Source organism: Protopterus annectens, chromosome 8.part0 (assembly GCF_019279795.1).
Source record: "Protopterus annectens isolate FY-2018-M chromosome 8.part0, PAN1.0, whole genome shotgun sequence".
NCBI lineage: Eukaryota > Metazoa > Chordata > Ceratodontiformes > Protopteridae > Protopterus > Protopterus annectens.
The window spans coordinates 974,433,012-974,448,766 of NC_056741.1; positions in this window are offsets into that span (position 1 = coordinate 974,433,012).

Here is a 15,755-nt window from a genome sequence, read left to right on the forward strand (position 1 = left end):
TATAAAACAATAGGACATATGTCCCAACAAATGTTTTGAGATTAGACATACCCATTGAGGTGTGGAATTGCATTGTTTATGCACATACAGTAGGGTGTAAAAAGATGCCTCCATTAACATTTTATATGCACTTATAGTTTACACTACATTCCTGTTGACTGCAGGTGTATATCCCCGACATGTATTATTACATTAGACAACGTGCATTAAGTTGTGAAATGGGTTTGGCTAGTTCCTTATATACCTGACCTGTATTTGACATACAAACTGTCCAGGATGCAGTTGTTACTGCTACGTACTTATATATTTTATTTATATTTATATATCTACATATCTGGATGTGATCAGGTGACATTATCAGTTATATTTCACAGCCCCCTACATTTCTAGCAGCACACTGACATTTCTGGGGAACACATTAACAAGCTACCCGTGTGTTTATGTGTGTGTGTGTTTACCCTGTATATATGCTTCACAGCTACTGGCACTCTCTTCATCCACTTTATATCGGCCTGGTCAAGTGTGGGTTGACAGCGCTTAACACAACAGTACTATTTATATAATGCAAGAGTACAACAATATTTCGAAGTAAGTGACACAGACACACTTCAGGAATTATACCTTTATTAATTACATTACACACTTTTCTAGAGGCTCTCTAATTTATTTGATATTACAGTGCATGCAGAAGACTTATTCAAGACATATTATACCTTTATTAATGGGTTACAACACTCTTTTTCAGGCTCTCTCACTTATTTTATATAACAGTACATGCAGAGACATTTTTCAGGACTTATTATGCCATTATTATTGGGCTACAACACTTTTTTTCAGGCTCTCTCACTTATTTTATATAACAATACATGCAGAATAATTACTAACCTGCCTGGTGGTACAGCCTTAGCAGTCTATCTACATAGGCTTGCTGATTCACAGCATGGACCCCTGCAGCTGTGAAGTAAATGAAGGGATATTGAGACATACCTGTCCATTATATAGACTACAATAGCAATTCTTACATACTCCATTCCATGGCTACCTACTCAGTAGTGGGGCATTGTCATTCCCATGGGCCTCCTGTATCCATTGGCTCAGTTGGTCCTGCTTCCGTCTCTTCAGGTCTGCGTAGTGGTGTCTGACCTGCTCACCAGTCCGAGGGATGCCTGTGGCACTGGTGAGATCATGTGCTAGACGGTTCCAGGCTTCTGCTTTGTACTCAGTGCCTTGGAAGTGGCCCTGCAGAAGTCTTGCATCATGATGATGGATGAGGAGCCAAACCATCACTTTTGACTCCTCAATGCCCCACCGTTGCGCTCTAAAATGAGAGCCCTCTCCAGCACCTGCCATTCTGACTGCAGATGGGAGCTACAACCAGTTATGGCAATTATTCCCGCCTATGGAGCTTAAATATGCCTCATTTCCCACACTTATTTGTGATTGGCCAGTTTTGAAATATCTCAGCTGAGTGCACACCTGCTTAGCACTGAGTAAACGTTGATTAATATGTATATGTATGTTGACAATGCATGAACAGCAAAAGCTGTCATGGCTTAGTGGTTCAGTACTGTGATTATGGTGCACAGTATCCCAGGTTTGAGGCCTGTCATTGCTTTTTATTTTACTACTGGCCTGACCAGGTAGGAGGTGTGGTTGTGTTTAGCCAACTTTGCTCAACTTTGCCCAGCGTTGCTCTATGTTGCTCTGTGTTGCCTGATGTTGCGCTAGTTGGCGCGGTGCTCAGCTCCGCACAAACATGTTTTGTTTGCGCTAGTTGGCACGATACGCAGCTACACGCAAAGCCATTGCTCTAGTTAAAGCAGTGCTTAGCTATGGGCAATTATTCTTAAATGTACTTAATACTGGTAAACGTTGCTTAGCAGTGCTTCACATTGCTTAAGATAGGTTACTTATGCATTCATTAGTATGCATGACCATTTCACCTTCTTATATATATTTAAAATATCGTTCACTAGTACATAAGCCATTTCAATGTATTTTAATAAAATTTAAAAGGTAAATATCAGGAATTATTTTTATGCACAGATTTCCTACAGAAAATGGAAAGTGGAGTGGTGGGACTCGAATTGGGAATGCCTCCTCTTTCTGCGAAGGCTCTACCACTACGCTATTGCTATTTGGCTTAATTTGCATATAAGTGGTTTATTATTCTCTTCGATGTCTTATCTGCTTACTGTAGCTAAGCAATAGGCACACCCATGCACACACGTGCAAATACGGGCAGCTATATCGGGAATAATAAAAAAAATATTGTTTTACATTTTTATTTCATTTGTACAGGGATTTTGAATGTGGGGGAGTGTAGTGTTGAGGATATACACATTTGAGCGGACTCGCTCATATCTGGTGACATTTGCAGATTTAGGCACTTGCAGGGGTGTGGATATTTGGACTGCTCGGCAGTCTGACACGCCCCCTGCACTCATACACGCTCCGTGTTAGCCTTGGAGTTGAGTCAGCGCACCCTCATGAATATGCATGGTGGACTGACGTCATACTCTTAGGCTGCCATTTCCGAGTAAGACTTAGTCTTACACGGAGGATTACTGAATCCCCCCTCTGTCATTGTCTGTAGAGGAATGCTAAACATATGTTATATCCAAACTTGAGAAAAACATCACTGCAAGTAGCTAGAATCTTCACTCACTGTACATTTTAGATAAGTGTTTTGTTGTTTCGAGCCATTTTTTAAGCCTAGCCAATTACCCCTTGTGAGACTCAAACCCTGCACCTTGTGTTTGTAAGGCAAACACCTTAACCATTGGGCCACCCTCCCAACTCTGTTTCTCTGTGGTATGTACCTGACTATTAGGAACATTTCAAAAATAATTGTAATTCGACCCACATAATTCCCTGAGCATAATGTATCAGCCTAAAATGTTAGTGGTGAGATATTATACCACCAGCCCTTTCAGTGATATTTCAGATTATGATACACCATTCCCTCACCACAACAGCCGTGGGCAGGGTAATCTGATTGGCAGAATAATTCAGTTAAGGGTACTTTTGCGTGACAGTGGCATATGCTGTTAGTGCCTGCATGTATTTCCCTTGAGAATTCAAATAAGGGATAGTAAAGTTTTTCTTTCATTGAAGAGACTATTCCAGGTGGTTAATCTGAGTTGAGAAAATGCTCTTTTGCCTACACTGGTTTCATATTGGGGGGTGGGGTTGGGAAAGGGTAACATTTTCATCTACTTTTGTGGAGCTCAGGGTATAGTTTTGATATAAGGATTCATTTTTATGTATTTATTTATTTATTTAGTATATATTTATTTATTTTTGTTAACTGAAGGACAGTAAGCTAGATTTATTTATATATATTGTCAGTGATGAACATATTTTGCTAATCATGTGAATTGACAAATGTTTTCTGCACTTTGTAACCTACATGTAGAATATGTGGATTGTTAGGCTATTACAGGAAGGCAGTACTCCAGTTTACCAAAGGTAAAAAAAAATGTGAAATATAGTATTCAGTCCTGAATTTACTTAGATGTTATCCTCCATATTAAACATTCTGTAAATACAAGCTGTTAACTGAAGGACAGTAAGCTAGTTTTATATATATGTTGAGTCAGGTCTAGTAATAGCACCATTAAAGGAGTGAAAAAACTTGGCTAAGCTTATAAGGGCCTCAGGGCCATTAGCCTAGTAACCTTCCATGATCTTATGTTATAGCAACACTTCACATATATGTGCTGTCACTCAATTGACCCTGCCCACTGCCAAAGTGGCCAGTGAATGGTCCGTCTTAATCTGAAATATAGCCGCCCTTTATAAGTAAGCATTATTTTGGAATAGTAAAAGATTATAGATATTCCCCCAGTAAAACAATACCCTGGGAAATAAGTGGTCTGAACAATTGCTGGCTATCCTAAGTGTTATGCAGAAGCTCTGAGTCATCAGCCGTTACATGTTTTTTTGAAGATATAAAATCACACATGGGATTGGTCATAAGGAGAAGTTATTCCACATGTAACAATAATAAAATGCACTGATTGGCTGTTCATACTTGACACTGTTCATCAGTGTGAAGAGCATGTGAACTATTTACGGTTTAATATGATACAGTGTGGCCATCATACAAAGGAAAAGTAAAACAAAAATAAAATTGCAAAAAGCAAGCAGATTCATTGACAATCATATAAGGAAAAACATAAAACAATAGCCCCTGTTGGGAAGCAGGCAAATGCATCAAATTCTTCTTTACCAAGTGTTAAACTCTTAGCCCAGATGGTTTCTGTGTATTTATAAGTGTTAGTCACATATCTTTGAATTTATTACTGCTCAAAATCTAAGTTGTTTGGCTTCTACATACCTACAATCAACTGCATTACTAGCTGAGTTAAGTACAAACTTGCAGTGTTAAAGATTGTACTGCATTTTATTTTATTTTTCTGTGTATTTAATTGATTCATTGGTCTGTGTCTCTCTGTAGTTATTTATTTTTCTCTTTAATTGTTTCATAGAATACTGTGGTCTCTCTCTGTTTCTGCAGTTAGTTTCCCGCTCACCCTCCCTGTTCTTGTTCTTGTATTAATCTTAGTGGCTTTGGAATTGCCCGCCTCTCCTGTAATTTTGTGTTTGAACAGTCCTCCTGGGTCTATCTCATTTGCACACTCAACCGAGTACAGTGAGATCATATTTTGACTTCAGACACTCCTACCAGTCCCATCTGTTCAGCTCTATCCCAGCTCTATTCCAGTCTAGTGTCACCAGGGTTGCCACCTTTTAACAAGGGCAAAGTGGGACATGGGGGTGTGGTCAACATGATAGGGGTGTGGCCAACATGACACTGGCCACGACATCACCAGAGTTGTTAAAGGAGATGCAGTATTAGTTATGGATGCAACATTGTGACCCAACAGCAGCACTGGTCATAATCTGATTATAATGAAAACAGTAAATAAGTATGTTGAAGACATCACTAAAACACAAAATAAAAACTTTGCTACTTAGACGCAAATTACCCTGTAACATGGTTTAGCACAATCTGAAATACATTGCATTAACTTCAGAGCATCCATCCACAAAAAAATAAAAATAAATGGGAAAAAAGTCCAAACATTTTAACTTTTAAAAATACTTCTTGCAAGAAAAGTAACAAACTACAATGTACAGCAGACTCCATGGGCTCCTTTTACCTCAAAACATAGCAATTAATCCAGCACAGCAATGCAATAAACAGGCCCAAGTAAAAGTAACACACCCATATTCACATTACAAGCAAAACAGTACATTTTAACCTTATTGAAATGCATAATAAATTAAATGCACACATTTACAAGTATAAATGAAAACAATCTTGAAACAGCTTTGGCAAATTGGCAACGTGTACCTACTAGAATAATAAATGAATTACATTAACTGTTAACATTCCCCCTCAAAAGGTAGACTTGTACCACAGACATGGACTTGCAGGAACAGGAAAAGTTACCTAAACAGTATATCGTAACTTCCTGAAAACAGCATTATAGTGCATATTTCCATACAAAAAAATACAAACTATGCCCAAACAATTCCTATATGCATACAGACAATACCCAGAAAAAGCTACGACAATAGAAATGCATCACACTAAGTTTATATTTCACTGCCCCCCAACAGAAACAAACAACTTCTATACACAGTTCAGCCTTTTAAAAGTAATGCTTCCAAATCATACCCCCCAAGCATAATAACAATTACATATACATTCAGGTTTTATCTCTTTAAAAACTACTACACAAAAATATTAAACTAACTACTACAGATTTAAATATTGCGTACTGCACCCACCATCTGCCTTTAAACATTAAATCACAATATATTCCCATTTTAAACTAGTACAAAAGTCTCAAAATAACCACTGCACAGATTTAAATACTACATACTACATCCCCATCTACCTCTAAACATTAAAAACTTAAATAAAGCACACTATTCCCATTTTAAATAACTAAAGCCACAAAATGCAATTATCTACTTACCACTCAGTTATTGCTGGGCTGGCTGGCTCCATTGCTGGCTGGGCTGGCTGGCTGGGCTGGCTCCCTTGCTGGCTGGCTGGCTGGGCTGGGCTGGCTCCCTTGCTGGCTGGCTGGCTGGGCTAGCTCCCTTGCTGGCTGGCTGGGCTGGCTCCCTTGCTGGCTGGCTGGCTGGGCTGGCTCCCTTGCTGGCTGGCTGGGCTGGCTCCCTTGCTGGCTTGGCTTCAATGCTGGCTTCAATGCTGGCGAAAAATTCAGATCTTTTGCCTGGGCTGCTATAGAGCTTAGTGCTCTACAGTTGCGACCTTTATGGGGCTCTTCACAAGAAGTTCCCGCCCCCTACAAATAGCTGCAGCCAATTACTGTGTTAGATACCACCGGACCTAGCAGAGAATCCTCTAACTGCAGGTCCGGTGGTGACGTGTCAAGATTGCCGTGGAAAAACCGAAGTATTTTCGCTTTTCCGCGGAAATTTTAAAATGCAAGCGCAAAGGGGAAAAAACAGGACTTTTAAAGTCCCACGCTTGGTGAGCACGGGAAGCGGGATGAGAGCACTCAAACCGTGAGTGTCCCGCTGACAACGGGACGGGTGGCAATCATAAGTGTCACTACCTCATTCTACTTAATACAGAGAAAACATTTGTGAAGGGCAAGCAACTTAGGTGCTTAATTTTGAATTATCTTCTGTTTCTCCTTTCTCCCTTTCCACTTTCCAAATTTTTTTTCTAAGCTTGTTTCCTGCCTTTCCTGTAACTAGTTTAGTCCAGATACAGATTTGCTGTAACCAGGACTGTTTGTAAGCTTCTGTGCCCCCAAAGCCTTTCTGTGTTGGAGGGAAGCCTTCTAGCTTATCAGTGGGATTGGTAAGCACTAGGTAGCCCATCTACCACAAGAGTGGTTTCTGGTCCTGAAATTGTAGTTTATTGGCCGTTTGGCAGTTTTTCCATCTCTTTCAACTTTCTGGTTTAAAAGCCTGCATTTGCGCTTGTTTCCCACCTTTCCTGTAACTAGTCTAGTCCAGATACAGATATGCTGTATCCAGGACTGCTTGTAAGCTTCTGAGCCCCCCAAGCCTTTCTGTGTTGGAATGAAGCCTTCTAGCTTATCAGTGGAAGTGGTAAGCACTAGGTAGCCTATCTACCACAAGGGTGGCTTCTGACCTAGAAATTGTAGTTTATTGACCGTTTGGGTAATTTTTCCATCTCTTTCAACTTTCTGGTTTAAAAGCTTGCGTTTGTGCTTGTTTCCCACCTTTCCTGTAAATATACTAGTCCAGATACAGATTTGCTGTATCCAGGACTGTTTGTAAGCTTCTGAGCCCCCAAGCCTTTCTGCGTTGGAGGGAAGCATTCTAACTTATCAGTGGGAGTGGTAAGCACTAGGTAGTCTATCTACCACAAGATCCAGGTACAGATTCTTAGTTTTAGCACTTGAATTTGCTTATTCATGCCCAACACTTGTTCAGAACTTGTTGTTAGCACTAAATAAGCTACAAATTACAACAGCACTCAGCATTCCTCTTTACGTAGAGGAAAACAGTTTTTGTACTTACTTTCCTCACTTGTTTAGAGAAAAACAGCTCTTATACTCACTTTCCTCACTTGTCTAGAGGAAAGTAGTTTTTTATTCAGGCATGTCCAAGGGTCAGCTACCAGTGTTCTATCCTGTCTATCTGATGAATCTGAGCATCTTGAGGCAATGTAGCAATTGCCTCATGTACATAGACAAATCTCTTTTCCTTCCACCCAACACCACAACCTGTGAGCGATGCACTTATCTAGCCAAACTGGAGATAAAGCTCTCTCCAACCAAGACTGAACATGACAGTCAAGAGGAGAAGGTAAACATTTGTACCACACCACACTTCTCACATAGTCCCACTAAACCTACACCACCAAAATCCACCAATAGAAACACAAAAACATTTGCAGAGGCTCTCAATAATAATCTGATCAAGCAACAGAGACCTTCAAAGCAGAAACGCAAGCAACCTTCACCCCCCAACACAACCCAAATGACACACAGCCCACAGACTCAGTGTGCCAATAAACCACAGCCCATAAGGCAAACCAGCGTACCCAACACACTAGTCATAGGTGACTCTATAGTCAGACACGCTGATGTTCCACTTACCAGGCTAAACAAGGAGAAAGTTATTGTCAGCTGCCTGTCAGGTGCCAGGATCTGCTACATAACCCACACTCAGGTCACTCCACAACAAGTATAAATATGACTCTGTCATTGTCCATGTTGGTGTGAACACCCTGAGATGTACCTCACTGGACTACATGAAAAGAGACATGGAAGAGCTCTATGATCATGTAGCCCAGGCAGGTATGACCCTAGCCCTGAGTAGCATCCTGCTATCACCAAGAATGATGCCACAGTACAAGGACAAAATGATTGACTTCAACAATTAGCTAAGCTTCTGGTGTCATTCTAAGGGGGTTCAGTATCTGTCTGCCTGGGATGACATGGTCGACAGACCATGATGCTTTGCCAGAGATGGCCTACACCTGTCGCCCCTGGGATTCTGGATACGGGCTAATGCTCTTGTTCTTTTTAGACAAGGTTCAAATGACAAATTCACCACCGTAACAGGAACAGGCAAGCAAAAACTGAGGGTAATGCTACTCAATGCTAGAAGTCTAAATCTCAAAATGCACTCGCTCAAGGCACTCCTTAAAATTGAGAACTTTGATATCTGTGCAGTGACTGAGACCTGGTTCAAGGCTCTAGAGAGCACCCCTGCATTACCAGACTATGACTCATACCACACGTTTTGGCCATCTAATCTGGACCAGAACACCAAAGGCAGAGGTGTGTCCATATTCATTAAGGATATCCAAACTTCCAGGCTATTTGGCAGCATAATTCAATTGAGGTTATTCAAGTGCAACTAACTCTGGGCAAAACTGCAACCCAAATTATAGCTTGCTACAGATCCCCCACCATGCCCCAGGATTCCCATTCCTCTTTTCTTGATATACTGGAAAATATTACGGTTCAACCAAAAACCCTAATAATGGGCAATTTCAACTACCCCACCATTGACTGGGAAAACTACTGATGTACCAACTCCTTCACTCAATGCTTTCTGGAATTCATAAATTCCAATGCCCTGGATCAACTTATCCACACCCCCACCAGGGGCAACAATATCCCAGACCTAGTCATTACCAACATGAGTGATCAGTGTTCCACACCTGAAATCAACTGCTCGTTGGTCAGATCCGACCATAAGCTAATCACCCTAGAATATCCACATCCTGCCCCCACCCACCATTAAAGAAACCACAGTAAAAAATTTCTCCAAAGCCAACTTCATGCTTCTTAAGACAGAAGTGGTGAACTTCATGACACCCATGCAGATGGACAATACAGTTACAACTTCTGAATCCTACACAAATGCACTCTATAAGCACTTACATGAGTGCATGGATTGTGCTATCCCAAACAGAACCAAGACATTATCCTCCAAAAAAAGGAAGCAAATCTGGTGGTCCCCTGCCATAAACAAACTCTACAATAGAAGGAAGAAACTGTTGCAAAAGAGAGTAAATCCCATGAGTGGAGGAGCTCCTTGGTCAGCCTCAGTAAGAAGCTGAGATCCCTTATAAGATCCTCCAAAGCTAGCTACGAAAACAAATTCACCACTGATTCTAAGAGCAACCACAAAGCATTCTATAGCTATGTCAAGAATCTCAATGGCAACACCCAGATCTGCTCTGAGTTACAGCACAACGGCACGAAAATACAGAACAACTGATATTGCCAACATCCTGGCAGATAGGTTCAGTGCTAACTTTACCCCCTCACTCTCTAAAGGACCCATATCTCTACAGGAAGAATGCAGAATCCCTGTAATCACATCTATACAGGTAAAAGCTGCACTCTCTAAAATCAAAAACACAGCATCCATGGGACCAGACAACATCCCAGGCTGCATTTTACACAAACTTTAGAATGAACTGGCTCCCCACCTAAGCACCATGTTCAATCATAGTCTCAAGTCAGGCTTTCTTCCCACTGAATGACGCACAGCAACAGTTATCCCACTCCACAAAGGGGAGCCACCACTGATCCTGGGAACTATCTCCCTATTAGCCTGATGAGCCTGGTCTGCAAGGCCATGCAGCGCATCATCATGGAACACATAAACAAAGACATGGGTAACCTTCAAACTCTGGACCCCACCCAGTTCGGGTTTGTGAAAGACAGATCATGCCTTCTGAACCTGATCGTCTTCTTTGAGGCAGTCACCAAAGCTGTAGACAAGGGTAAGGTGGTTCACACAGCCTATCTTGAACTCACCAAGGTCGCTCTATCTAAAAATTTAGCCACATGCCTATCTGAAGTCAAAAGGTCCCAATGGTTATTAAAAACATCTATATATTTCCCTTCATCTCTAGAATAACTCAAACACATCCTAACTGTATTCTTATTTTGTTTATGGCCCTGAGCATATACTCGAGGTTCTGAAAAATAAAGGTAACAATATAGTAATCAGTGGCCGCTCATGCTATTGGACTGCAGGATTGCAGCCCACCCCCAGCTGTAAAATTAAAAAAAAAATTAATGTATGTTTCCTGAACTCAAACTGCTGGAAATAATTTAGAGTGTCCGAACCATTTTCCCGAACTCAAACTGCTGTAAAAAGAAAAAAATAATAATTTAGAGTAAGTGTTCCCAAACTCAAACTGGTGCGTGTGTGTGTGTGTGTGTGTGTGTGTGTGTGTGTGTGTGTGTGTGTGTGTGTGTGTGTATGTAAACTGCCCAGTGAAAATGTACCTGGTGGCTAGAGACAGGCTTAGACCCTGTACCTTGGATGCAAATAGAAAGAGCCTGAATTCCCTGCCCACCACCACTTGTGAAAAATGTTCAGATTTTTGCCTCATATTTTTGTTCTGTTTCTCATAAAATCTGTGGTTTTCTGGATTTTAATTCACTAAGTAATGACAGACATTTGAATTTCAGACTTCATATTCTTCAGATGGCACATGGTAACACAACACCTTTTATTCTACCAGTTTTCTAAGTTTTTAAGATCAATATTTAAAATGTGTCCCTATTTTTGGGGCTGTATTCCCCCATTATTCGCTTTGTCCAAGTTTTTTGTGCTAAGAGGTTGAGAGCTATGGTGAGAACTGAATTCACTGAATATGTTTGGGGGCTGTCTTCTCCCATTATTCACTTTGCCCAGGTGTTTTGAGCTAAGAGGTTGAGAGCTATGGTGAGAAGTTAATTCACTAAATGATAGCCATTTAAGTTTCAGTATTCCTGCCTTTGCAAAAACAGCTAATTTGGCATAGTGGTATGTTGCTCTTACTGTAGTGCACAGGGTCCTGGGTTCAAGATTTGGCAGTGAAATGCATGGTGGTAACACAACATTTTATTCTAGAAACTTTCCAAGATTATACAAGCAATGTGTAAAATGTGTCCCTGTTTTTTAGGCTTTTGCCCCCCCCCCCAATAAATGTGGGCTTTTTCCAGATTTCTTGTGCTGCAAAGTTGAGAGGTACAGTTGATTATTGAGTGGATTTTACAAGGAGCTGAGAGCTTCAGGGGAATAGAAGTTTAGTGCTGCTTATGCTAAGTGTGCTTGCTTTGTTAATAGCACAACAGGTAGTATACTTGCTTTTGATGCAGAAGGCTGTGGGTTCTACTCCCACCATATATAGATGCATTGCTGATACTGTCCTGTGTTATACGTTTAATGGGGTGGATGCTGCAGTCTTAACAATGTTCCCTTTGACAGAGATACCTAATAACTATGAACCTGGTATCAGTTTGCCATCCAGTCCCTATTGCAATATTACTATCTTATCATTTTTTTAATGTAACATAGGCAATGGATTCATCAAGGGCAACAGACACTTTGTAGATGAAACAATGAAATATAAAGTTGTTTGCTAGCAGCAACCTCTTCATTAGTTGCAGATCTCTTTAATGTGGAATTATGTGGATGACTGGTGGATTGTAGAAGTTTGAGTAGACGTTTATGCTGGAAAGATTCTGAATTAGGCAGTTTTGTCATTGTTGGTGCATGCATTTTGTTTCATTGTTTACTGGAAAAATGTTTAAAACAATACATTTAAAATGTCATCTAACAACTGTGCTGTATTATACAATATAATTTAATACAACCAGGAAGGCATATCAAAGAACACATGTATGTTTTGTGTGCAAGGGGTCTATGATTTGAAAACAGCCCAAAGTTAATCTTTATCTGCCACTGGCCAGATGCATTTTCTTTGAATGTGGTTTCAATGCCACTGGCCAGATGTATTTTCTTTGAATGTGGTTTCAATGAAGTTATAATGAATGTGAGTTTCAAGGGCAGAGAAGTTTTATTGCTAAGTCTATTTTCATTGTGAGACTGCATTGCTTTGTTTAGCAGATGTCTTTTAGTGTGTGTGCTGTAAAATGTAAAATAAAACTTTTAAATGAAACCCAAATCATCGTAGAAGTAAAGCAATAAGCACATTACAGTGTTTATGGCAAATGGGGCAAAATAGCCAAGTAATTGGACATTAGAATGGCTACAGGGGAGAGGCCCCATTCGTCCATGATTTTGGGAGGGGGGAAGGGCAGCAAACTCAAAGACAGCTCCAGCTGAACTATACCTCTCAACTGTCCAGATTTTCGCAGAATGAATAGATTTTTTGCTTATTTTTGGTTTGTTCATCATAAAGTGTATGATTTTCTGGAATGTCATTTAGAAATGAAGTCACTAAATAATGACAGATATTGATTTTCAGACTTCATACCCTTAAGAAAAATGATTGCTAAACAAGACCTGTTATTATATCAACTGTCCAAGTTTATACAAGAGCACTTTTTAGTACTGATTGTATGTTCCCCCAATATATTTGGCCTTGTCCAGATTTCCTGCATTAAGAGGTTGAGAGGTACATGCAAATACATTGCTTTATAGAATTAGGTATATCCAAACCTCTCAGCTGTCCCTAATTTTTGCTCAAAATGTTGCTCTCCCCCTAATAATCCCTCAGCAAGATGACAATTTTGGAAGAAAACGTGGAAGGTTTACAATTAATAAATAATTGTAATGATCAATGTTATAAATTACTTTTATTTCAGAAATGCATGTAAATTCCCTTATTTTGTCAGCTGCTCAATTTAACAGTACTAATATTAAAAAAAGTGTCCCTTCTTTGACAGGTTCCCAGCTGTATTGTGTGGCAGTTTTATATTTTTGCATCACATTTTTTGGTCTGTTTTTCATAAAATTGTGTTTTTCTGGCAAATTAGTGGCAAATCATTAATGACTGAAGTTAGAAAATAATGACATACATTTGAGTTTCAGATTTCATACCCTTCAGAAAAGTCATACTAATGCAAGACCTACTATTCTATTATCTTTCTATGTTTATAAGAGCAATATTTAAAAATTGTCCTTATTTTGGGGCCTCTGTCCTACTTCTATTTTTGGCTTTGTCCAGATTTCTTGCTTTGAGGTTGAGAGGTATGACAAATTTGTCAAGGCCATCATTGTCAGCCAGAGACATTTCAAATTGTGACATACTTGTTGCATCCCACTGCCCCATGTAGTGACTCTGGATGTATCCAAGCAAGGCAAGGAGCAGTTATGCAGTGTAAGTGTGCAGATTATCCCCCATCCAAGGTAGACATAAGTACTACAGTGGCTTTTCATCTGTCCTTGATTTTGCAGAATGTTCTGGTTTTCTGTTATATTTTTATACTGTTGATTTATGCTTCTTATTATTCAGAATATGCATGTTGTTGCAGTGACTGTTGCCCTGTGTTTAAGTAGCAATGCTTTAATGGTCATCGGGTAAGCTTGTTTGAGATTGTAAGATGCAAGTAAGCTTTAATAAACATACTGTTGAAGAATTGCCAACAGTGAAAGCCTTTTTGCTGTTGCCATGCAGAGAATATTTACATAACCAGATAACGTATAAGCCTTAGGTATTGAAATGCATATGAAAATATTTGTAATAAAGGACAGGATTACAGTATTTTCAGAAGATCATTACATTTGTTGGAGACTTGCAGTCATCTTTGCAGGCTTTACCCATAAACTAAACAGAATGCCAATCTATCACGCGTGGTCCATAACCTGTGCAGTAATCCTTTAAGCAGTTTATCTTGAGCTTGTTTCTTGTTTGCTATTCATTTTTTACTTTGATCATGTTTTCCCCATAAAAGAAGTAAATAGTTGTTGTCAGGTAGAAGGTCTTTTTGGGATAAGAAACATTTTTACAAGTGGGGATATCACAGAGATTGGTACTTTCAGCATGTTACTTGGTACTTTTATAAAGCTGAATATAAATTATAATTAGAACTGCAGTGCAAGGAGAAGTTGTTTGATTTAGTGCTGCTTGTTTTTTACACTTGATTTTGACTGGCATTCCAGTATTGTATTTAAAAAGTAATTTATTTTTTCATGCCTCACAACCTCTTTGTTTCCATCTAGATATTAAGTAAGCTGTCGTGTAGCCAATAAATTAATATTTTTTTTTCTTCTACACTTCATTTTGTCTTGATTAGACTCTCATAATAATGGTTTGGCACCCAGGGCAGTGTATTTAATTAAAGTCCCAGTTTTTGTGGTTTTGAGCATAGCTCCACACATTTCTAGTTGGTCACACTCCTTCCCCTTGGCCCCATCTATTCAGATGTCTCCTGCAGCCCCCCTTTGATTTGAAGTCACCAACCGCCACTGATGCTAATAAAGCACTGAAGAGTAAATATTCTCTACATGGATTTCTGTAAGGTCTTTGATTTTATACCCAAAAGGAGTCTGATAGGAAACTGAGAGACCTGTGAAATTCTAGAAGGTTAGATGCTGATGAATATTGATGCCTGTGAGAGGCCACATATTCTAGCTGAAGGATAATATCAGTTAATGCCAACCAGCACTTAGCGTTACATTTAATGATTTTGGGAAAAATACCTTGAGACTCATGATTATGAAGAACTAAGACAAGTCCTGTACAACAATTCAATCAGAATGCAGTAAAACTTGGGAGAGAGACCCAAAATGGCTGAATTGTAGTAGCTGCTGTGTGATATTCTGCACAGAAGATTTAAACATTTGTAAAAGGAGTCAGTTGTATCTATTGTGGAAGAAAGTACCAGTTAAAGTTTTGGTTTTGGATTATCAGTGTGGTTATGTCAATTTGTATTTTAGTTTTACCATGTTTCCTTCAGTTATTTTGATTATCTACTGTATGTCATCTAAAGTTTGTTTTAGATTAATTAATATGTTTAAAAGAAACGTGTTTATATGAAAGTAAATATTTTGGTTTCAGCTTTCAAGTATAGAAAAAAGAATGTCTGATCCTTAAAATGATCTGGAAGTATCATTCCATTGTCAATTAATGCAAGATCATTTACAGTGTTCTCTGGCATCCTGTGTAAATATGCCACCTAAAAAGGATATTGGTGCGTGTATATAGCTGTTAGTATTCAGAACTATATATCTGAATAGTAAGTTGTAGCAAATCTTTAACAGCGAGCAACCCTAAGTTGGAAGAGTATTTCTCTTAGAAGTTTGAGTGTACTTTTCTCTACATGTTCAGCAAATGCAAGTTATTGGTAGAATTATTCAGCTGTTAAAAAGCTATACTCAGTAGGCACACTTGTGCCCCTATTTTAGCATGACCTGGATCATTAACTTGAGTAACATTTTAGAATGACAAGAGTGTGCAAGTGAAAACTGAAAGAAAAAAACTCAAACTATAGAATGATCCTCATTGTCAGTTCAAAGCTCACCTATCT